The 23,998-nt window shown below is 40.8% G+C and overlaps 1 protein-coding gene and 1 long non-coding RNA gene across 6 annotated transcripts in view; one reads left to right on the top strand and one right to left on the bottom strand.

Annotated features, from left to right (window-relative positions):
- ppargc1a (peroxisome proliferator-activated receptor gamma, coactivator 1 alpha) overlaps nt 1–23,998 on the top strand; it is a 296,819-nt gene that overhangs the window by 119,610 nt on the left and 153,211 nt on the right. The window lies entirely within an intron of this gene.
- On the bottom strand, nt 908–18,155 carry LOC112842898 (uncharacterized). The gene is made up of 4 exons (XR_003214940.1): nt 18,047–18,155; nt 5,192–5,252; nt 4,874–5,094; nt 908–4,416 (listed from the first exon to the last, which is right to left on the bottom strand). It is a non-coding gene; the product is annotated as an uncharacterized LOC112842898 (long non-coding RNA).

Raw genomic sequence — 23,998 nt, forward strand, 5'->3', positions numbered from 1 at the left:
GTCAGAATTGTCAGGGATGTTGTTGTTGTTTTTTTTAACCGTTCCTGTCAAGCGGTCCAACGAATCAAAATGGCACATGCAGGTCAGGAAGGCAGTCATCCAATGCATCTCCCTGGTGCTGATTGTAAATGAGTAGAAGGTGGGTGCTGAGCTGAATGTTAAGGTCACTGTATTGTATCTTCAGATAATATTTACTGTAGATTACTGTCATTTATAGTCACTCGATACTATACAACAAACATTTAAGATTCAAACAAGACTTTAATGTTAAGTTTTAAGCACTGATCGTGATTTTCTTGAATGATTTTTCTCTTAACTGTGACCTGCCAGTGCTGATTGTTGTGTTTGTCGATGGTTGCATCTCTAATTTCATGCCATTATCCCTAATTGAACAGATGATGACTCGGCAACGATCAGAAAAGTAACATGTACCTGTATGTGGGCAGTGCTTTAGACGGGAATTTTAGTCCCCTTGAGTTACCTCGGCTCGCTGCCAGAGTGCCAGAGAGATTAATTTATCTTGTTTGTTGAACTGTAATTGTTGATAGAGTGGAGAGTGAAAATGAAAATTAAAAAGATCTCCAAGGTGCAACTTTCTAGGAGTGCTCTAACAAAACTGGGGGAACGGAGACACGTGGGAGGCTCAGCGTGCTCTGATCATGTCGGAGTCGGCAGGATTGTGAAAAGGCATTAATTGAGGAGCATCAGGTTATCAGGCTGAAGAAAAAAATCTTCACAGAAGTAATCAAACCTTGATGAATTAAAGGAACGTGCTAAGCCCCTGTGTCCAGCCGTGATAGAACTGACCCTCAAGCTTAGCTGATAGCTTTATCCTGAAGATAAAGCTATCAGAATTAAAACACACACACATGCATACACACACACACACGTGTACACAAATTCAGGCTTTATTAGCATCAGCATATTATGCATTTTCGAAAGAGGGCAAAAATACAGATGGTGCCAAAAATGGAACATGAAACTTGAGTGGAATGAAAATGTAATCACTCAAACACTCAAAAGGCTTTGGAGAGGATGCTTATGTAGCCCACATGCTGATCTTCTTTGGTAAATTACGTTTGTCAGACTTTAAACATCTTAGTGGTTGATTTGATAGCTTGATTGACTTGATGAAAACAGTGCAATCTTGGGTAATGGGAATCAGCAATATTTTTGGCAAATACATGTCCTACTGAAGAAAATATTCATCTAAAATTGTCTGTGTCGATGCTGATGCTGTTGACTTTCTGCAGATGCCTTGACGGACATTCTAGTCAACATTAAATTGGATTTAAGAATAATGAATGTAAAGTTCTCGTGTTTGGATTTGCCTCCTTCTCCTTTTTCTTTATCAGTTTCTTTGCTCTTCGGTACATATCATAAGTAGCTTATGGGGTGTAAGAGCACATATGTTTTTCCAGAACTGTTTGACACACATGGCATTGTGTGGTTTGAAACACAATGCGATTGGATCGGGATGCCCTTTAAACCAACCTAGTCAATAAAATTGCGCACTCTGAAGTGCCAACAAAATTGTTTTGGTAGTGCACCATTTGCTAGCTATAGGATGCTAGCAAAGTTAGCCTGTAAACTGAAGGGTTTTTTCTACAATTTTAAAACTTAAACATTATATAAACATTTTAATTGAGCAACAAAGATGAAACAACAAAGTTGGTATATTACTGGGGACTAGACAAGTCTGTGTTTACCTAATGTTCTTGAATGCAGAGTCTGAAGTCTCATTTGGAACTGTTTTTGATGCTAAGCTAGTTCTCTTTCCGAGTTAATCAGCTATAAGTGCTTTGTTAGCCCAGTTTTATCTGCAGGAGAATGTGGAGGCTTCTGTAATGTGCTTTACTGTCAAAGAGGAAATTCATGATGAGCAGAGAGATGCATCAGCTGTCGCTGATAATGAGCTGTGTCCTTAGTGTTAACAAATAGAGTGAAATGCAGTCATTTTTAACGGTGACGTTGCATTCCTGGCTTAAATGTGCCTTAATGGGTCGTTTTTTTGGTTGATTGATTTTAGTAAGTAGGGAGTAAACAGCTAAGAGTCTATTTTCACTGTATGTACAACACATATGCTTAAACCCTTAGACTATGACCAATTACACATATTTCCGCTTTTGAAAATAATTAAAACAACCTTTTCTCTTTTATCTCAACTCAAAAACAGAGGTTCATATGAAAGGATACCTTTTTATGTATGTTACATATGTGCTTCTGATTCTAAAAATGTAACTTTTGCAGTATAGCGGCAGTCTTCCACCTGAAGCAAAGTCATTTATTAAGGAAAAAGCACTCAAAGAATCCAGAGTAGTAATCTATATGAGAACTCCATTACTGTAAAAATGGTGGTTGTCCCGCTCCTGTCTTCAAAGAGCCTGTTAACAACCAAACCGGGAAACATATTAGCCAATCATATTTTTGCACTGCTGCATGTGCATAGTACAGGTTCATGACAGTTTCAGCTATGTCATGGCAGGCATATCTATTCATTACTGTAAAAAAGATGAAATAAGTCTACTTTTCGATCCCCATGGCATTTGTTCCGCTTAGGATACACTGGAAAAGGACTGAGCCAATATTAAAGCTGCTGTGATTTGTAACTTTGCACATGCACAGTATAAATGCAACTTTCAACAATGGGGAAAGGCTTTAAAGCCTTATTTTGGGCCAAAAACTTCAAACTTTTGTAGCTGATAAAAAAAACAACTAATTTAATTGTTGATACTCTGCATGGAGTTTTTACAGTAGATCCTGGTTTAAAGAATGTATTAATATTTATATTGAGGAATATGTGGAATCCAAAATATTACAGTGAGCCTGCTATGTCCTGTATACAGTGCAGCGTATTTTCCCCCTTCCTAATTATTTATTTATTTATTTTTATCATATTTGTCACATTTACATGTTTCAGATTTTAAATGATGATTTCGCTTAGTAAGGGAAAAATGTTGTCCAAACCTATCTGGCAATGAATATGCTGCACAGATGTACTTGTTTTCCTCACTTGACATCCCTGTTAAGATTAAACTGACTTTAATTAGTAGCAGAATATAATGATCAAGGTTCAGAGGCCACATCTCAACAGGAGAAAAAAAAGAGCCGTTCCATAATCACTGCACTCATTTGTTGTGACCTTTCCCAATTGCAGAAATTCAATTATTCAGTCAGTCCTTTCTTGTAGTTTTTTTTTCAAGTATACACTCAAGCTGCACAGCTCAAATACCTCAACCTGACAATACATCCATATCTGATTTTACATCTTTAATATATTTGAAAACCTCAGGATTTGTATTTGTATTTTTTATTTTCCCTTTTGTGGCAACAGTAACACCAGCATGTGTTAAAAGGCATGTCTTTCTATCAGCTTTACCTTGTCATCAGACATCACTGAACATCTAAACATGAAAAAAGGAAGAGAAGGACGTCAAGCAAAAAAAAAAAATCTTTTGGTATTTTTAATCTAATCTTTCCATCAAATCTGCCTCTGAGGAGTGCTACGATCACTCAAGGCAGCATTTTTAAGTTTTAAAAATAAAATATTTGAATTTAATTTCAGTCTCTTGTAGTGAGATGATGCACTAGTGCTATTTGTGTCAAATCCTATGGTGTTTATGTGCTCAATAATTGAACTGGTATGTCCATTTCCTGTAACAATCCTGAACAGGTTGAAGGGAGGCGATGTTTCAAGAGGGATGAGGGAGGGAGGAAATAAAGGAGTTAGCAAGTGGGTGCTGGTGTGCTTGCTGCGCGGGGCTGATATCATTAAGGACTCTCCATGCGTTCTGCCTTTACTCAGCTCAAAGGGCATGTTAGCCCCAGGTTCATCAGCTAGCTATTGTGTAGCGCTGGCTGAGAAAAGGCTGTGCAAGTGGCTCTGAACGGCCGAGGAGGAGGGTGCACGGGCACTGGCTGTGTTTCCCATTTACCAACAGGGAGGGGGGTAGACAAACAGTTCAGCTTGCTTTCCCACACATATGCATGCAAACCTTTCTCCTGCACTGCCTCATTCTCTCTTTTCTGCTCTGCCTCACACTTTCGCTGGCAGTTTATATTTCTGTCACCCACTCAGTAACTCCCTTCTTCTCTTTCCCACTGTTCTTCCCTCGGCCTCTGCCGTCTCTGTTTACCTCTTCTAAACCACCCCCACTTTTCTTTCGCTTCCATTTCTTCCTCTGCCGTCTCTGTGCCTCTTGTGCTGTGTCTTCGTCCCCTAATTAGATTTGGCCTCAGTGCTATCTCATTTGGGCCCGTCTGTGGCGGTGTGCTGCCATGCCTCGCCGAGTATCCTGAGAAGGCTCTTCGTCTGTGTCGCTGCAGCCGTAACCACGTTAGCCGTGCTTAGGATGTCACCGATGGTTTGCCTTACAGACGTGCATCCGCCTGGGACCGTTGTCCGTTCCATAAAGTCTAATGGCAACAACAAAAACATGACTGCATATGAAAAGATGTTTGTGTATATCCATGAAGAATAACATGTCATTGTACTTTCTTTATTCATTTCCATATCTAGTCTGTGTTTACGTTATTATATATGCACGTAAAGCTAATTATAGCTGTGTGTAAGTTATAAGTAATTAGTGATTTTTAGAACTGTTAAATCTCATAGTTTGGCCAAGTGGGGCTCGAAAACGTCCAAGCAAAGCTACATTTGCTCCAGTTTCAGCTTGATGCTGGCTCAGTTCTCATAGACAGTTTCAATTTTTAAAGTTTTATTGACATATGCACAGTAAAGAAACATGTTTCCCTGTACAATGAAAATCTTTCTTTGCTGTCTACAACAAAAACAACCACATAGAATAGATAACTTGAATAAAACAGAACAAGAAATGCAGCTAATATGTAAAGAATCATTATTTTTTTATACCTTGATCTGAGCCTCTTAGTTCCAATGAAGGGAATCATAGCCATTTTGGGCAATGCTCTGCAACCAAATTTGTTGGAACAGTTTTGGGATGGTCCCTTTCTGTTCCAGCAAGACTGTGCCGCAGTGCACAAACAAGTTTCGTAAAAGCATGGTCAGATGAGTTTGGTGTGGAAGAACTTGACTGGCACGCATAGAGCGCTGACCTCAGCCCCATCGAAAACCTTAGGGATGAGCCAGAACAGAGATTGCAAGCATCCAACATCAATGTCTGACCTCACAAATGCTTTTCTGAATGGATGAATGAACAAAAATACCCACAGACACATTCTGAAATCTTGCGGAAAGTCTTCCCAGAAGAGTGGAAGCTGTTATACTGGAGCTGCAAAGAGGGAGATCAGTTTAGAAGGGATCATGGTCACAACAGCTCCTGTTAGTGTTTTGTGTAGGTGACCCAGTATTTTTGTCTAGACCCAAATAAAAGACTAATAAAATGCTGAAATTGTACTCACAAAGAAAGTGATGCGAGTTTGGGTTTGACTTTTAGAACCAGCCTCAAGGGCTGTGTAAGAACTGCAGTTTTTGGCACTTATGTGTAGGCTTTATTTTTCAGTCCCAGAGGTTGCCACTTGGTCAGTCCTCACTTCTTCTGTGTAAAAATGCCCAGCTATGTAGTTTTCCACTCTCAGGGATGGAGCTGCTTTGAGTGACAGCTCGGTGTTAGCTGGGTGACTAGGCCACTAGTTGTAAGCTAGGCTAACCTCAGGTAATTTGTGTCACTGAAGTGGACCTTTGGACATCGTTGGTGGTGCTGGGGCCCAATGGACCATTTTTAATGCAGTTGAATGAAATAATATAGTTGAGATTAAATAACCAAAAAACTGGGTTCCAATTTTAGTGGGTTAAACCCCAGTGGAGGCACATGCAAATTACTGTTAACTTAGCATGTAACTCTGTAATCCATATTTGTTGACTTCTGTTTTCAAAAACCCAAAATAACTGTGTCCATTTTTATGCAGTTTATAGCATATAGTCTTTGGGTTTGGTATAAAAAGCAAACAGTGCAGCAAAATCAAAAGCACAGAAGAACTGAGCCAAAAGTGTAAAAAATACAAAATAAAAGAACCTAATTTTACTTCTTACTTCATGTATCAATTTCACTGTCCGTTTATTGCTTCATGATCAATCATTTAATTATAAAACATAAACATTTCCAGGTATTGAGTCTAAAGTGAACACAAAACAACCAGGAAGTGTTTGTTAAATGAAGAAATACTATTAAAAGACAACCCAAATGGAGGTCAGTAATATTTTTTTCTAGTTTTTTTTTTCCAAATGTAATTACATTTTCTAATTTTTTAATCTCATCAGTTGTGCTCATTTCCTCTTTGTGTGTTTGAATGTGGTGGAATTAGCAGAAACGTGTTTTGTCTGCTGCTTGGACTTGAGATTGAGTAATTAAAGCGCCACCTGAGGAGGCAGAGTGCTGATTTGATGAGGGTTGCCAAAGATGAAGAGAATGGGCTTGATACAGCAAAAAAAAGGCCATTATATCACCAGCTTATTGCACTATTGTGCATTCCTCCTATGGGAGCTTGCCTTGTGTTTTTTCTACTTTATCACACACTCTCTTTGCCATCTCTCCCTCCCTTTCTCTTGCAAGCGTGTTCCCTCCCTTACTTTGTGTTATACCCCCTTCACAACCTGTACTCCTTCAATAGAGCCTGTCAGCGCTTTTTGCACTTTCCTTAGTTGTCCCTTTGGTTTCTTTCAGTTAATACACTTTTATATTTCTATTCTTTTTCCATAGCACAATGAAAGCATCCTGGAACCTTCCAACAGTTAGCTGGAGCTAATTTATGTGTTTTCCATCTTGGCTGAAATGCAGTGAGGAGAATACTTTGTTTGTGTTGCTGCTCCTGTCTTATTTAATCTATCCAGAATTTTAATGTGGCAACAACGTCAGCGTGCTAGCTGTGTTCTGTTATCTGTACAGTTAAATATGAATTACTGCCTAATGAGGAATATATCTTTGTAGATGTAATGCCTATTTCATGTAATGTACTGCTCACTTGAATTTTAACTAACCTTTGTCTTTTGGGGGTTTTTCTGTTTCTTCTCTCTGTTTCTGTTTCTCTATCATTGATTTATTCACTGCATATCTGTCTCTTTTCTTATGCCCGTAACTGTCCTGTTTGCTCTGTACTCTCCCTCCCCTGTCGGCTACACACCTTTGCCAAACCCATCATTTCTGTCTCTTCCTTCTCTCCTCCCTCTTTTGCACTCCCTTTCCTGTAAGCTGTGTTTGCCTCTCTAATGCTCTCTCTTCTTTTCTGTCCTTGTTTCCATCCAGCTGTCTGTTTCCCTTGTCACTTTTTCTCCATCTCTCTCCCTCTCTCTTACTCTGCGCCTGGCTCGCCCCGTCTGTCCATGGTGGTGTGTATGTCTTGGCTGTGGCTTCTATGGATATTAAGCTGTAACAGGCAAATGCACTGCGTTGGTCTCTGATGTATGTGTGACCTGCTTTCTGCCAGACCCAATCTCCAGCAGCCAGCCTGCCTGCCTGCCTGCCTGCTTGCCTTTTCTGGGTTAGTCCCTTCCAAGAGTAGCAGTAGTCATAGTCTGCATCCTGCAGCCAGCCTCATGGTGTAATGGGGTGGGGGTGTGGGTGGGGGGTTGGGGGCATGGTGTAATAGCAGTACAGCTTTTATTTAGGCACTTGAACAGACTGTTTTAAAAGCATGGGCAAACTCTGCATATATTTCTAAGCAATTACGTATGCAAAGGAAATTACACTGTCATGATATCACTTGTATTATTTGCAGTATGATAACACAAATGAGTAAAGACTTAAAGAAAATCATCTGGTTACGAAAAGAGCAAAAGTGCACAAATTATGGTTTTTGAAGCACTCTCTTTAATCAGTGTCTAATTGATCTTTTTTACTCTACTGCCCTCTTTCACTTTCTTTGTTTTACATCCTCGGCTTGTATAGTTAAATAAAACAGAAGAAAGGGCTTTCTTTTCCCGTTCCCAGCGTTTCTGCAGCTGCTTTTAGCCCTCATAGTGGCCAGCCACTTGATAATGCACAGAAAGTGATAGAGACCCGAGCGTGTACATAAACATGCACCTGATCAGCGCCGTTGCATCATTATTTTCGACTGAGTACATTTGCCTTCAGCACATCTAGAGATACAAAAGGTTCCTGTCATGCTCTCGCTGGCTCGTGGTGAGCCGTAGGAGGTACTGTGACCTATTATTACCTTATACCAGTAGGGGGCATACCATGTGGATGCCCTGCATCTACCTCAGCTGAGGGTCAACTGCTGTAGCATGAATCCCCATGGGACCCTGTACGGAGTTCTTCTTATTCTTTTTTCTTTTTTTGCCTTCGCTGACAGGGCGGCTATAATCTGCCCATGATTTCACCTCTCTGTTGTTCTTCCTGTATCCCACCCAGCTTGCATTGTTGTGCTGCGAAAAACACGCCATCACCTAGGGTGATGATGCACAGCTTTGCTGAATAATGAGGCACAGTGGACTTTTAAAAGCAGGAATGCTGCATTCCTCGATTGCTTAGTGGGTTGGGGATTGCGGACTGTGTATCATTGTATAGAAGCTTATAGAACACCATTTGAAAATCATACACCGTGCACCACAGTGTTAATGTATTTGCATGCTTTCAGGAAGGTTTTATTTAAAAGTGTGTAAATCTGTAGGAAAGCATTTGATGTTCCACCAGCTTAATTTGGTTTCCTCCTGGAATATATAAATGCACACTGTAAGTTGTGCTCTCCATTAACCCTGCACTACAGACCTACCTACAGCTGTGCATCAACTAACCTCACCCACAGTGAGGGTCAACAGGCACTTCTAAAGGACTTTCCATCATAAACTAATAGAGATCTCCAATAATCCAATAATAATAACTTGTTGTTTTTCTTTTATATATTCTTTAATCCTGGAACCAACAAACCAGAGGAAGCAAATGGAGATGAAAACCTAGAGGGGGCAGCCCTCTCATAGAGTTGTGGATCCACAGCAGATGTTTGTCACGCTGTTTTTAATTTACAATTGTTCTTCATGTTGTAAACATATTACGTCATTCTGTAGTGGAAGATAGGAGTTCCTTTCCATAAATTTTGCAGCAGTTGTCATATTACCCATTATTATTGTTGCTTCCCAGTGTTGCCTGACCAGATGTGATGTATGAATGGTGAGAAATCTGTGTAAACTATAACAAATACTATTGCTTGGGGAGGTCTTTTTTTTTTGTCTTCAGAAGATCTTCATTTTGTCAGGAATGCTCGAAATTAAGTGAGCGAAACTGACACTCTTTACTTTTTCGGGTCTTTAGATGCCAGTCGCAGTTCGTGTTCAGCACCTGGCAGTGGCGTAAACGTGCATCCGAGATGCTCATCTGGCAGTCTAAACACGCCTCCGCTGTGTTTTTCATATGACAGCCGTGACTCATAGCTCCAGTGACCTCTCTCCCCGGGGGGTAGCTAACATGATCTGTTCATCCCAACGCAGTCCTGATGGATTTCTTGCAAAGTTGCTCAGCAGCACAGGTGGGTGTTGGCGGGTGGGGGGCTTGTCCTAACGGATGCTCGCTTGCCTATAAGGAGGAGGGCTAAGCTGCTTTATAACAAATCCAGAGCAGTGCGGACGAGATGGAAGCAACACATCAGTTTTATTTATGGTGTACAGGAAGATCATTACGACCACTTCAATCTAAGCCTGATGGATGTCTCTAAGTGCCTCCTCTCTTGATCTTTAATGGTACCTTGTAATCAATGGAATACCTGACCACCACTGCCCCCCTTAACTTAATCCTACTGCCATCTTATTTTATTATTTTTTTCTAAAGAGAGGTCCACGTGGATTGAGTTTTAAAAGGAGGTAATTAAACCAGTGGCAGCTGAGAACTTATTATGCCGGTGAAAGAGGAGCTGCCTATATGTTGGCCTGCTGATCGTTCAGAAGTTATCTTTAATCCCCCATAACATTAAAGGCTGGCCATTCATCAAGTCACAGGGCAGCTTTGTGCACTGAAAGGCTCCTGTCGCTGCCGCTTTTTTTTTTTTTTCCCCAGCAACATAATTGAAAATTTTTCCCCCCTCTTTCAGTAACACTCTCCAAAGCACTTCACCCCAAAATCGAAAACAAACCGGTATCAATAAATTAAGGCCGTATCTCAGGATACCGTGAGTTAGCTCTTGCTTCAGGGTCTTTTCCTCTCCCCTTACAAAATAAAATTGTGAATATCACAGCTCATTGTGTTTTTTGGTAACTTGTAATCCCAGTAGAGACATTTACCCAACTAACCGTAATTATAATTTTGTAATTAAAACAGCGGTCAAGTTGGGAGATCATGCAGAGGTTGCTGCTGTTTTTAAGCTGCATTTCTGCTGGCACGCAATCATAGCTGAACTGCCATCGGCCACTAAAAGGATGTTTTTATGCTTTAAATTAGAATATTCATAAGGAGTGTAAATGGGTGAGATTGAGTATTGTGCTCTCTAAAATGAGGATAAAGGGCATTGTTTATTGGTTTATTTTTTTGCCATGGAGCCTCCACCCCCCCACAAAACTGTACATGCTAGCTATTTAAATTGTTTTCAGGGACTCGATGGTCACTTAAAAGTGCCAGATTTGGCCCTTAGCCTTCTTTTTTTCTTTCTTGGCTAATAAGTTTTGAAATTTCTGTCTTCCAGCTTATGTTCGTTGAGCATACTTTTTCACGCTTGGGAGTTTTGTGACCTGGCAGACCACCATCTCCCATTAAACATGCAGTACAATATTACCGTCACCGCAGTTATTTATTCACATGAGAATGCTAATGTGGGAGACGAATCTGGTTCAGGCGAGGTCTGAGAGAGAGCATGACTACCCCGGAGCTATATATCCAGTCTGATGGGGTTTGGGACTAGGGACTGCTGCCATGTTCCCTTTGTAGTGAGGAACAAATGTTTCTGCTGCTGATGTGGTAAAAGCTTTCCCTCCTTTGTCACCTTCGCTCTTGGTTGAGCCCTGGCATCCCAGTGCTCTGTCACGATACAGTTTGGCCTGGGAACCGGTGACCCATGTTATTGGTTGGCAAGCCTACTTCTCACGGATGGTGGTGGGCTCTTTTCCAGCCTCCTCCTCTAATCCGCCAGCCTTTTTTGTGTTTATCAGAGACTTGTGATAAAAAAGACTCATAGGTATCGGCGAACACTAGGTGCTAAAGAAGAGAGAGCTTGATGTATTGTGAAAGCTGCCTCTTTCTCTCAGTCTTTCTTTTTTTTTTTGTATTCTCACCACTTGCCAAAAAGTTTCAAACAACATGCTCTTTCACTCTTCATCAAAGCAAAGTTGGGCCGGAGAGGAAGAGAGAGAGAGAGTGAACGGGGAAAAGAGACAGAGTGTTAGTGAGAGAAGTTTGGCGGCTGAACAGCCATGAAATACAGCCCTCCAACAGTTATTGCTGCAGTAAAGGCAGATACATAAAATACAAAACAGAGACTGGCGTGTCTATTTATGAACCAGATTATCGGTGCATTAATCAGACTTGCTATTTGGCACACGCTGTACCAAGTCTGGGGCTGCTTTATGGGCTGCCTCAGATCGATGGGTGATCCATTCACACACCAACAACATCCAAATTACTTATGGATAAACTTCACAGAACTCTAACTGTATTACTTATTATTTAGTCAAGCATAAATCCACTTTAACATAATATTTCTGGGTTATTACAACTTTGGGCTTTTCGGGTAGTTCTAGCAAATACCTCTGTCTCTTTCTACATAATATTCAAAGTATTGGTGGGATCCAGGAACATGGAGTCTAGACTCTTCTGTACACCTTTAACAATCAAGACATTCAAGAAGCAGTGCAGACTTTCAGCTCAAATTCAAGGCATTTAACTAAAGTATATCTTTAGCTGTTCAGGCATTACAGCCACATTTTCAAAGGTGCAAAGGTAACTGGACAAGCTAACATAATTTTAGATATATGAATTGTTTTTACTACTCAAATTAAAATCCATTGTTGTCAGTGACTGTCTGAGGTCTTAACATGCTCTGCTAGGCCTTTGAAGCAGCTGCCTTCAGTCGCTGCTTGTTTGTGGGTCTCTCCGAATCTCACTGAGGTATATCCAGTTTCTTTGCCTTGAGAAACTGTCCAGTTGCATTGTGAAGCGCTGTCCGATTGGTTTTACAGCTTTTGAGTTAATCTGAGGAGAGTACAGCCCTGTACACTTGAGAGTCATCCTGACACTTCTATAAGGAGTCAAATCATCAATAGATATTAGTGACCTGGATCCACTGGCAGCCCTACATCCAATATATTGAGTTGAATCTATAAAGAATACCAAAGGTAAAATAGCTTGACAGACATAGTAATACCAAATGAGCTATTAGATGAAATCTCGGTGCGGTGTGCAGAGAGTCCTTAAAATTTTTCTGATGAGGCTTCAGTGAACGGTAGCTGGGTGAACTGAGTGGTCAGGTGTATCTCTCAGGTGCTCTGTCAGGTCTTTGCTGTGTTTTCCCCCCCCGTTTGTTAAGGACATGACTTTCAGATACAGTGCATCTGCTGTAGGTAGTTTATTTAGGCCTGTCACTTCTTCTTTTGTCGTTGACTCTTTCATGGCTTAGGGATATGCCACGTTTTCTGCCTGTCAAACTGTGTCATCTTTAGCATTTTTCATAGATTCAGCTAAATAAATTGAAACAGATTATGTTTCTGCAACAGGTTGCTAGTAACATAGTGCCGAATGTACACTTTAAAATGGATTCTTTGCTAAGGTGACTGTTTACTGTAGACACAACATTGGTTCATCCTTTGTTTATGTTTAAATCATTTATTGCTTGCTCTGAAAATGGTCAGGTACAAAGACTGGACTGAAAATGAGTGAAAAAGGAAAGTGTAAAGAAAAACTGAGAGACCTTCAGAAAGTCTGAAGAACTATTGCTCAACGCCACTTTAAAATATGACAAGAAAGTCTGGCTTCTTGGAAGCAAAAATAGAAGATAAAGACTTTTGCAAACTACTTCATCCCTAGTTGTCTGTAATCTGTTATAACTCAGCTGGTTGGGTGTTTCAACCAAAAAAGTCCCATTTCTCAGAATTCCTACCCAAATATGATTTCTCTTTAGTGATTTCCCACGTCACTAATAATTAACGAAAATAAACTGAAACCATTTCCACAAATAACAGAGCTGCGAGTCGATGGTCCTTAAAAATGGAAAGGGTTAATGTTCCCAAACTAGCTCAGAGGCCTTCTCTATTATGTAGCGTTGTTGACGCTCTGTCAGTCTTGCTCCAGTCTTCTCTGTCTCCCTCTTCCTTTTCTCAGCTCTCTGCCAGCCTCTACAATATTATCTCTCTCTGTGAGGCTTTAGGCTCTATCTCTACTAATTAGAATTTAATGGACCAAAAGTGATTGGTGTACTTCCAGAAATAAAGTGGGCTATTCATATGTAAAGCAAACAAACAGTACTTGGTATAGAAGTATTGTTTGGGTGCGTCTCGTGCCAGCGTCACAATGACACAGAGACTAGGGAAACATACGGGCTAAGAAGCATATTTAAATGCATGAATTTTTTCTGTTCTTTTATCACACTTATTAGGGAGGAAACACATAATCTCTGCAATTGAATGTCTTGTAATTTTTCTTCAGCATAGATTTTACTTCCTGCCATGTTTTCTTGACTTTGCTCTTTTTTTTTCTCGATATGGCCCCTGAGTGGGTGCTCATTCCATAGACCCTGAGTAATCATCATTATAAAATGATAAGAACCGTACCCTGACTGCTCCCTGTGGAATTAAACATTAGAGACATTTCTTTAGGTCTGCCTCACACAGTGGTCTCACTGTCTTACACACTCATTAACACTGTCTTTTTTTATTTTCGCTCCTCTTTTCTTTCTCTGCAGTTTGTCTAATTTTCTCCCCGTGACTCTCACACTGTTCTCTGCTTCAGTAACGTTCCCTCATTGCTTCCCTCTACTTGTTTCTCATACTAGCATAACTGATGGCTCCAATTTGTGTACTTTAAAGGGCCAATTCATAAAAGGTACTTAGGCTTGATAAGGAAATTGAAATGAATGACGACAGCCTTATCAAAACTCTCTCCCTCTCTTGCACTCATCCCTGGGCAAGTGAGAGGTTTCATTGCTTTAGAAGAACACCATCGCAGTGAGAATTTAAATGCAAATCTAAATGCCTTGACGGTATTGAAGGGCCTCTCTTTACAGAATCAATAATCATATGCGGGCACGGGGCACAGAGAACAAGAATTACTACAGGGAATTGATATACGCAAGGTTGTTTACATGTCGCTGTTAGGAGAGTGTGTGCAAAGGGACCGAAGAAAGGGATCGCAAACACACTGAAGTACCTTAAGACGCACAAGAACATAATTTTGCAAAAGCTTTCCAGAAAATATAGATTGTCACTTGCTTTAATTTAGCTGTAAACAAGACAGAGCTATTTTGTTCTCAAGGTGTAAATGATGCCGCCCAATTTTCCGTCAGGTTTAAATGAAACAAGATACATGCACAGGAAAGTTTATGATACACCTGCGTATTCTTTTTCACTATACAACAAAAATGTTTCACACAAACTGAGAGGAAACTAGACACAGTTGTAAGATATTCTACATGGGACAAGATTTGTTGATTAGCTAATTCCTTCCTTGTTTAGTACCCTGGTACTTAATTGGAACTTATTCTGTCACATTCTGTTCTTAAAGTTAGGCCTGCTCAACTTGTTTGACCAGCCATCCATATGATGAAGGGCAGACTTTGAGCTCTGACTGAATCTGGAATCCTTGGGCATTACCAAGGATTGGTTTTCCTCATTTGTGATGCTTTGCAAGGCCTTTGTTGCAGCTCTCTTTAGTTGTTGTCTTTTTGTTGTTCTTTCCGCCTTTACGTTTGGCCTCGGCAGGTAAAATGCTGGAGACTGATGTTCCCTTGAAGGCTTTTTCATTTCATGGAAAGCATCCTGTGATCATCCACCACTGCATGTCTACAGTGGATGTCAATACCTTTTCACTTTGACAACCCGGTCTGTTGTCTTTTCTAGAATGTGGCAGAATTTTGATTTTATCAGTCCTAATATTTCTTTTCTCTCTCTAATGGATTTTTTCCTCTACATAAGCACGGCCTATTTCACTTCCATAATTAACTACTTTAACCAGATGTTGTTGGTTTAAATAGCAGCTTTCAAATGTGACTAACATTTGGAATCACTTCATATCTTTTATCTGCTTGATTTAAACAGAGAAACAGTCTAAAATGTCTAGTGAATGAGTCATCTCAGGGATATCAAATTCATTTTATGGCTTGGGCCACATACAGTCCACTTTGATCCTGACCAGTGAAACTCCCATTTCTATCAGTACGCTGTAAAACCTCTGCAACTACAATTAACTTTAAGTCTAAAATTTATGTCCATCTTTACATTTTCCATAGCTGCCCAGCTGGCCTGATTGGACTCTTTGCTGGGCTGATTTTGGCCCCTGGGCCTTATGTTTGACACTCCTGGATCATCTCCTCAGTAGATAATGCAATATTTTCATTCTAGTCCTGCAGTTCAAGACTAGTCAGCATATAACTCGACTATAAGAAGACGTTCGACAGAAATTTGGATGTAAAGTAGGAATGTTTTTTTTTTTGTAGGTTAGTTCTGATTCTTGGAAATAAGAAGTTTCACATAATTCCCCTTCTAACCATATTAATATATTTTCTAATATATGCCCAGGTACTGTAAATTAAAAATGGATTATCTGAGAATACCTTACCAGGGCAGATCAAGATCAGTTACCTTGAAACTTAATAATTTAATGCAAAAGATGCTTGATGAGATTATCGCTGATGTGAAAAGACAAGATTTGATCTTTGTAAACAAACTTTATTGAATTGGCCCTTCTCAGCGTGTGTAACGTGTTTACATCTCTCTTCTTCAGGCGAAGAAACAAATAACGCATTATTGTTGTGCGTGTGGTTTTTCTAAATTTGCCATAACATTGCCAGAGCGTATAGCTCATATCTTTATATAGTGGTGTCTAGTGAAGTGCAACGGCATGTTTTGACGCCCCAGCCCAGCTCAGCACGGCCCAGTGCCCAGTAATCACTCTGCGATTGGAGGGCTGGCATCGGCGGCTGCGCCCTCCTCACCCCCAACCACAGCCCAAACAACAGTCAGAGAGCTCTTGACAAATTGGAGCGAGTTAGCCACTCCTCAGTTCATTGCACAGCCCTGAACGCTAGCAAAACAACAACAAAATATAAAAGGACATAAAAGTAAGAGAGAGCATAGTCAGTTTCTGTCTCTACTGGCTATCTCCTCTCAACTGCCTTTTCTTTCACTCTCTTGTTCTTGATCCCCCTAACCCTCAACCCTCGTCTGTTTCTTTGTACCACACACACACACACACACACACACACACACACACACACACACACACACAGAGAGTCATCTAAAGAAGTGTTTGTGCTACAACCGGGCTCTCTCCCTGCGTCCTGCGTCATGCTCAGAAATCAATCAGGGGTTAAGCTCACACCTTCTAACGAGCTCTTCTTAGAGGTACGTCTCAGCCGTTTGCTCGGGGCAGCCTCAGCCAAAGGTACAAATGCCCGGGAAACACAGAGCAGAGCCAGGGAGACGAGACGTGTGATGAAGAAAGAAAAGCAGAGTGGAGAAATGAGGGGGCAGCCAAAGTCTGATGGAAATGGAAACAAAGACGGCTTGTTCAGGCAGAACAAAAAGGAAGGTGGGATGGAGACAGATGGGAAAAGAAGGAAACGTAGGTGAGGGCATTAGTCAAGTTGCTAGGTCTCCCGCCTTCCTACCGCAGCACACAGGTGTGCGCTTCACCCGTTCCTCATTAGCTATGCACCTGGGCCCTAATGGGGAGAGGTTGTCACAATGAACTAGGGTAAACATCACCCCAGAAAAGATGAACATGTTCCTTGACTTGTCCTCATGCAGACCCAAAACAAGAGCACATTCTTCTGTGAGTTACGTCAAGCAGGAGCCATTTTGCTTTGAAAACACTCCCCATCCCCAAGAAAGTGAGGAGAGCCGCTTCTCTTACCTGGGGTTTATTTCCTTGTAATTCATTTTATTGTTGTTGTTCTGCACCTCAGCCCAGCTGTTCTCATCGAGTCTGGCAATTAATGTAATTTATTCTTTTGTGAGTTTAATGGCCTTGGGTGAGACCGAGACACAACAACGGCAGAATGACAAATGTTTGACAAAAGGTTTTTCTGGGCTTGGGTTGAGGCCTGCGCAGGAGTTTTGACAAATACTGAGCCCTGGGAGCCTTCGTCTCACAGTTGGAAAGGAATTCTTCCAGTAAACAGACACAAGCCTTGTTCTTCCTTGAAAATAAGATAGGAAGGATTAAAGGTGAAACACAGGTAAAACCTGAGATATGAGAGCAGGAGTCTCCTGTTTTCTTCCGCTCGGCCCTCCCTCCTTCCTCCCTTTTCTCGCGTGCTTCCTTTGTCTCTTTCATTTTATTTTTATCCGCAGACGAGTGACTAAAGCTGTCAACGTGTAGACAGAGTTAAAACTTTGACAAAGAAAATCACTCACTCCATACTCTTTTATCCCTAACAGCTTCTTCCTTGGCACCATGGTTGCCCCCTCAGTTTCACAAAGTTATTTAATCCTCTATTGTGCGCTCTTTAAGCAGCGTGAGTATCGGTGTCAACTGAATAATAACGATAGCGAAGAACTGATATTGCATACAGCATGTGGTTTAACCGAACTGTCTAATTATTAACAGCGTATGACTGCTCACTGTCACGTGATCACCGAATCACTGTCACGCTCTCCAAAAGCTGTTGTGCTACGGTAATTGCTGCCCAGATGATAGCGGCACTGTCACCCAGAAAGAGACCCATCCTATCACCGACGAATTGCATCACGGGATGAAAGTGATTGCTCTGAATTGTAAGTGATTAGAGTTTGTCTAGACGTCTCAGGGAGTGATTGGATTGATTTGATGCCAGGGAGTAAATCGGACACTGTCACTGAATCACTTTTAAGTCTGTGTCATCAGGATTTCATACTACTGATATCATTTTTCTTATGGTAGCCTGTGTACTTAATCTATATGTAGTGATAGTTCCACTTTTTTCCTGTTTAAAAATCTTCAATTTGTACTCATCTTACTCTTTTCCTACTCTTCTCGTACACTGTGTCTTCCACTCGTGTTCGTTTTCCTTCTCCTCATTCTTCTCCTTATTAGTCTGTCAGTTTTCTTCTTATTCTTATTCTTCTGTAGTAAAGACACAAAACCAAAAAGCACACAAGCAAATCATAAAAACAGAAAATTGAAACGGAAAAAATCCCTGAAATATTTAAAAAATAAGATCTGCGCACTGCCAACTGGTCTCCCGGAAAAATACTCAGTGAGGGTATTTAAAAGCACAGTCTGCTCCATATTAAGATAAGAAATACTTTATTCATTCCAAAAGGTGGGAAATTACTGTGTTACGGCAGCCAAAGCATTAAAACCAACTTTTCTTGGTGAAATAAATAAAATATCACCGAATAAAATAGGTATAAAATTACACTGAGGGAAGAGCTCAATTGAATAGAAAATAAAAAAGTGGATAGCTCAATGATTCAAAAACTAAACAGGATAGAGTAAGCAGCTTAAAACTAAAATGAATGGGGGTGTTATGGCTGTGTGGCAGCGGAGCTCAAACAGATACTGGAGAAAGTGTTCAGCTGCATGACCACTAAGCAGCTGCAGATGAAGGTCGGGATGCATTAATTAACCACAGACATGTTCCTTCATAGTAACATTCCCAGGATTACACCACTTTTCAATCACTGCAAGTGGAATCTCTTCACATTTCTTCTCACTGCTCAGATTAACGTTCCCTTTCTCTCTGTAAAGTCCCAGAACCAGGTAGGGTAAGAATATGTGTCGGGGAAGTGTTTTACCCTGTGGTGGGCAGGACAGTAACCCCACCTGTACACTACTACTACCATAGGTGGTGTTGGGGGAAGCATTTTGCAATGGCTTAAATGTTCAAAAGAAACTTCTGGTTCATTTTCCTGTGGATGTATGAGACAAAAGTTTAACTTTTGTTTTAGAAAAAGGAAGTGTGAACACCTGAACCTCATACGATCTGTGAAGCATGGCGGAGGGAGTATCAGGAACTGGCTAACATTAAAAAATTAAGGGAGTTGATAAATTTATAATTGCATCAGAACATTTTTATAGGTGTATATTAGGGCAGCAGTCCATGACATGAAGCTTCGGAGAGGCTGGGTGAAGTGTAAAGTTTACTGGACAAAGCAAAGAAATAAATCAACAACAGAACGACTGAAATGGAAGCAAATTCTTGTTATGGGATGGCCGTGTGAACGTCTTGACTTTAACTCTATTGAGATGCTGCATCACAACCTCAGAGCTGCCCAGAAATATTGATGAAGTCTCAAATACACCTGCAGGAAATATCAAGAAAAGCTCCTACATGTTGCAGAAATTAAGAGTTCATTTAGGTTTCCCAATCTGGAGACTGTGTGAATATTTTCAATAATAAAGAAAAACAGGAGAAACGTACAACTGTTTGTTTGTGTCTTTAGTTTAGTCAGATTGTGTTTGGTTTCTGTTCAAAAAACATTTTTCTATATATGCATTTTGTTGTGAATGTAGTTTGTGTTTGTATCTCTTAACATTATTGTGCCTCGCAGTGCTTCTGTATCCAGGACAGGCTTGACAAAGTGCCCTTGGTATGTCCGAATTAATGGTTTGAGTGTCTATAAGATTGTCTGGTAGTGTCTGGAAAGGAGCGGAGAGCGCTGCCAAATGGCTCACGTCCAGCAGGTTGAAGAAGTCTGCTGCCATAAAGTGTACTCTACTATAATCTGAATTACTTGAAAACAGGTCGTTTAACTATTGCAGTTAACAATAAAATCATTCTCCCCGTTCGTGACATCATATTCAGAAATGAATTAGAATGTAGCTGACATCCTTTTACAGGTTAAAAGGGATAATTTACCTGATGCATACATCATAGCACTCTATTAGACCACTATTAAACCCATTCCTCTATTTGGGGATGAGCCATTTCCCTTAAACCACAACTCTCTTTACATGCCGGTCAAGCGTATGTTCCATTTAACTCGCCGTGGCTTTCTTTTCACTTACATTGCATTGTAAGATTGAAACCTGAGAAGAAAACCAGTCTGATTCTTCTCAATGTTCTGATCAGATTTGTCAGAATGCTTTTTATATTATGAGGGAATGATTACAGGAAAGCCAGTGAAACAAGGCAAAATCTGCATTAGGAAAAACCCCCCAAATGTTTTCTTCCACTTAGCTCATTTGTCATGCATGGAACAAAAGCTGAGAGAGGTTTCAAGGACGAGGTTTTAGACTCGTCTGCTCTATTGATTGGTTAACGAGCCTGCATTCAGACCACTTCCACATCGAGGGGCGAGCGCCGCACAGACACAATGGAGCACATTTCCCCTGTTCACAATGCGGGCATGCAGCGGTCGGCTGCCTGCTGAGGAAACAGGCCCACAATCAGGCCCTCTGCCAGGGGGACACTGCCAGGGGTGAGGATGGAGAAAGGGAGAAGTGTCGAAAGGAACACAGACAGAAAGATGTGGAAGAAGGTTGGATTCAAGGAGAGCAAAGGGGAGAAAGGAGAAAAGTTGAAGGGAGAATGATGTGCATGGTGTAGTGAGGAGAAATTGTAAAAAAGCTTAGAAAAGTGTGATCAATGTGTGGAAATGTATTTTAAACGTGGTGGACTGTAGGGTATAAAAGAAGTGCAATGAACAAGAAATGAGTTAGACTTGGAAGTGGTGGAGAAATTTTTCTTTTAAAAAGTGGTGCACAGAAGAACTGCAGTGGAGTTAAGTTAAAATAAGAAGAGGAATAAAATACTAATTATCTGATCTAGTCAAAAGAAACCGCAGCTGATTTGTCTGCGTGGAGGAAAATAAAGGTGTTGTGAGGTTTAAAGTTTAAATGGATGCTACAGGCAAAATGGAGAGATGCCTTAGGTGAAATATGATGCACCTAAAACTGGCTATACACTACCAATTTCTGCAGTCCCAGACAAAAAGTGACTTTCATGAAATAATGGCGATGGCTTTGGCTGTGGCTCCTGCAGAGTGAGAGTTCAAAATGCTTGAAGGAATTTTAGGATGGTTACTTCCCAATGTAAACGCTGTGGACTTCATCTATTGACCAACCAATAACTGTGATCAAACAACCCCAAACAAAATAGCATTTCATTCTATCAAAGAACAAAATCCAGGTGAGTGCTGGCCCTAGCTGGTTTAGGGAGTCACAAAATACACAACAGTTGCAGTACAGACTCAAAGTTGTTCTACTCTTTACTTTCACTGCCACCATCTTGGATTGTTTGGTGGGGGATCTCCGACTTTCCAAGTTGGAAATTGTAGTGCAGTCGATTTAATCATTATTTTAATGATTCACATCACTAAAAGTTAAATTAAAAGCTGGTGAATTGATCCATTTTGAGAAATTGTTAAATTCTTCAAAACAAATTCAGTTTTAAGGCTGTCAGATATGAAGTTTTTGTTGACATATTTGTTAGGTCATGGCATTTATTGGCTTAACTTTTCCAGTTAATTGCTTGCATTTGCAGACAATTTTTTTGCAGGCTTTAAAGATGTATATTTTTAAAGTTTTTTGCTGGAAAATCACATTTAAACAGCTGCGTGCAGGATACAAGATGTCTTTCAGTTTTAATAAAGATGATTATGTTTTCTCAGATTATATTATAAATATTCAAATGAGCTGTTCTCTCATTAAATAGGCACGGATTGGCGTGAACCTCAGAGACAGAACATTAAACAGCTAAATGTGTATTTTGGTCATTTTCTTGCTCACAGAAGCAAACTAGCCTTAAATTTCAAAACTGTCCAGTTGATGATTATATTTTTTTTATGATCTGGCCTGTATTGGCTCACTTCAATAATTATTTGGATCTCTAAACATTTTTTTCATCCATGCATTATCTTCTGACACATCAACATGTAAATACATTTTAATCTTGCCACTTGTCAGTTGGGTAGTTTATTATAAAACTGTATTTTATTAACTAATCATACATTTTTGTTTTGTTTCTGTTCTTTAGGAAACTATACTGACATTAGCCGTTAAAATATTTATAAGTACAGTGGAGCAGAAACAACACAAAACTCTAAAGCAGAGGTATGCCGGAAAATTCTGCTCGACTGAAAGAAAATGGTAAAAGTTTAATAGAAATATTTTGTAGGTTGCACAACCTTCCCACTCTCCTCAGCTTTCTGTTTCCTCCGCCCAAAACTCGTCTTAGCCTTCACTGCCTACTGTCCTCTCAAGTCTTTAAAAATACAGTCCGTCTTGTGCGCTTGACTTAATTGCATGTGACACGCTCCTGTTTCTAGCTCTCGCTGGTTAGCTGCGCTGTGTCCTCCCTGGGCTTCATCTGCCTTCCTGCCTGCATGTCTTTCTGTCTGTCTGTCCGGGTTTCAGCTTGTCTCACCTGTCTTTATCTGTATGTATCATTGTCTTTTTCTCCAGTCTTCCCTTTATCTGCCTGTCTCTGCTTATTTTCCTCTTCCCGAATGTCTGTTTTTATTTTGTGTCACTAGCTGTCTTGTCTCATTCCTTTGACTTTCCTGATTGTTCTTTTCTTCTTTTCTTTTTTTTTGATTTGTCGCAGGTGGAATCAAGGACCGATTCCCATCGGTACTGCTTTAGTCATTTGAGGTGAAAAGTGTTAATGTTTTATTAGAGTAAGCCAGACTAGAGGAGCGCACGCATACCTGCCAACACACATATGCAGCGGTAGCTTTGGTTGAGTCTTGAATGAATGAGTGAGATGGTGCCTTTTGACTTGCTGAACACAAAAATAAAATAATTTGTAGATTAAGAGAAAAAAAAGCAGACAATCTGGAAAACAGCAAACACATATGTGGCAGACGCTGAGGAGAGATGGAGAAGCAGTGAGGGTGAAAAAGAGAAACCAGGGAGCACTACATGACTTGATTTGTTGTTCCCTCTCCCTCCTACGCTTCTGGCTCGCTCCGGCGGTGGTGTACTTTAGTCCTGGGGAAGGGGTCATGAGCTCAACTCCACACTCAGTAGCTGACCTCTTTTTTTTTTTTTTCCTTTTTTTGTCTGACAGTTTTTGTGCTTGTGTGTAGGAGAACCCATAGAGCTCTCAAAATCCCCCTTTCCCCCCCTACCCAACCCCAACCTGCTCCTGTACTCAGATCTCATTTTCGTGGGCCGTAAAACATTGAGTTGTTAAATTTCTTTATGCGTCCTGCTCCCCTCGCGCCCCAAGGGCTCCTGGTGCGTTTTAAATTGAATGATTGCCTGCAGCTCTCAGATTGTTTAACCTCTGCAGTGGCACCAACTGCTCTGTAGGACTGTATTTTTAGAAGTTTTGCTCGTGTTTCCCCCTCCCCTCCACCTGTGGTTTAAGAAAAAAAGAAAAAGAAATGAAGAGCGAGAGAGAGTGATGGCCATTCCTGGGGAGGTCCTCAGCCGAAGCGTGCTCGGCTTTGTGCGCTCGGGTGTGTTGTGTGTCTGTCTGCTTACAGTGAGGAGGAAGCAGAAGCGCCTCGAGGTGTGCACGCATGTGAGACAGCGCAGGCGTGCATGCATTACCGTGTGAGGGCGACTACCGTTTTTTCCCTTATTTATGACCCTCACCTCTGTCCAGGATGCCAGTTTGTCTGAGGAGCAGCGGGAGGGGGAGACATAAGGGGGGAAAGAAGGGGAGAAAAAAAAAGCAATTGGGCGATTCCGAGGTGAGCGCTGTTCGGGGCCCGTTAGCTTTTATGGCCCACTAAAGAAGAAGAGAGAGAGAATGAACATCCTTCCTGCCTTGATTGACTTCTCCTTCGCTTCCCCGGCCCTGCTACAAGCTCCTTTTCTCCACTCTCTTAAGTAGCAATAATGGACATTCTCATATCTACTCTGGAAGCATTTCTCCAGGCTATAGGAAACCAGCAAAAATAAGTACGACAAATTACCTCCCATAATCATACCTTTGCTGTGGGGTTATTATTGTAGATTTAAACAGCTATACTTTGATGTCACACACAGGGAGTCAGCCCCTTAGGGCTTACCGG

Source organism: Oreochromis niloticus, linkage group LG3 (genome assembly GCF_001858045.2).
Source record: "Oreochromis niloticus isolate F11D_XX linkage group LG3, O_niloticus_UMD_NMBU, whole genome shotgun sequence".
NCBI lineage: Eukaryota > Metazoa > Chordata > Actinopteri > Cichliformes > Cichlidae > Oreochromis > Oreochromis niloticus.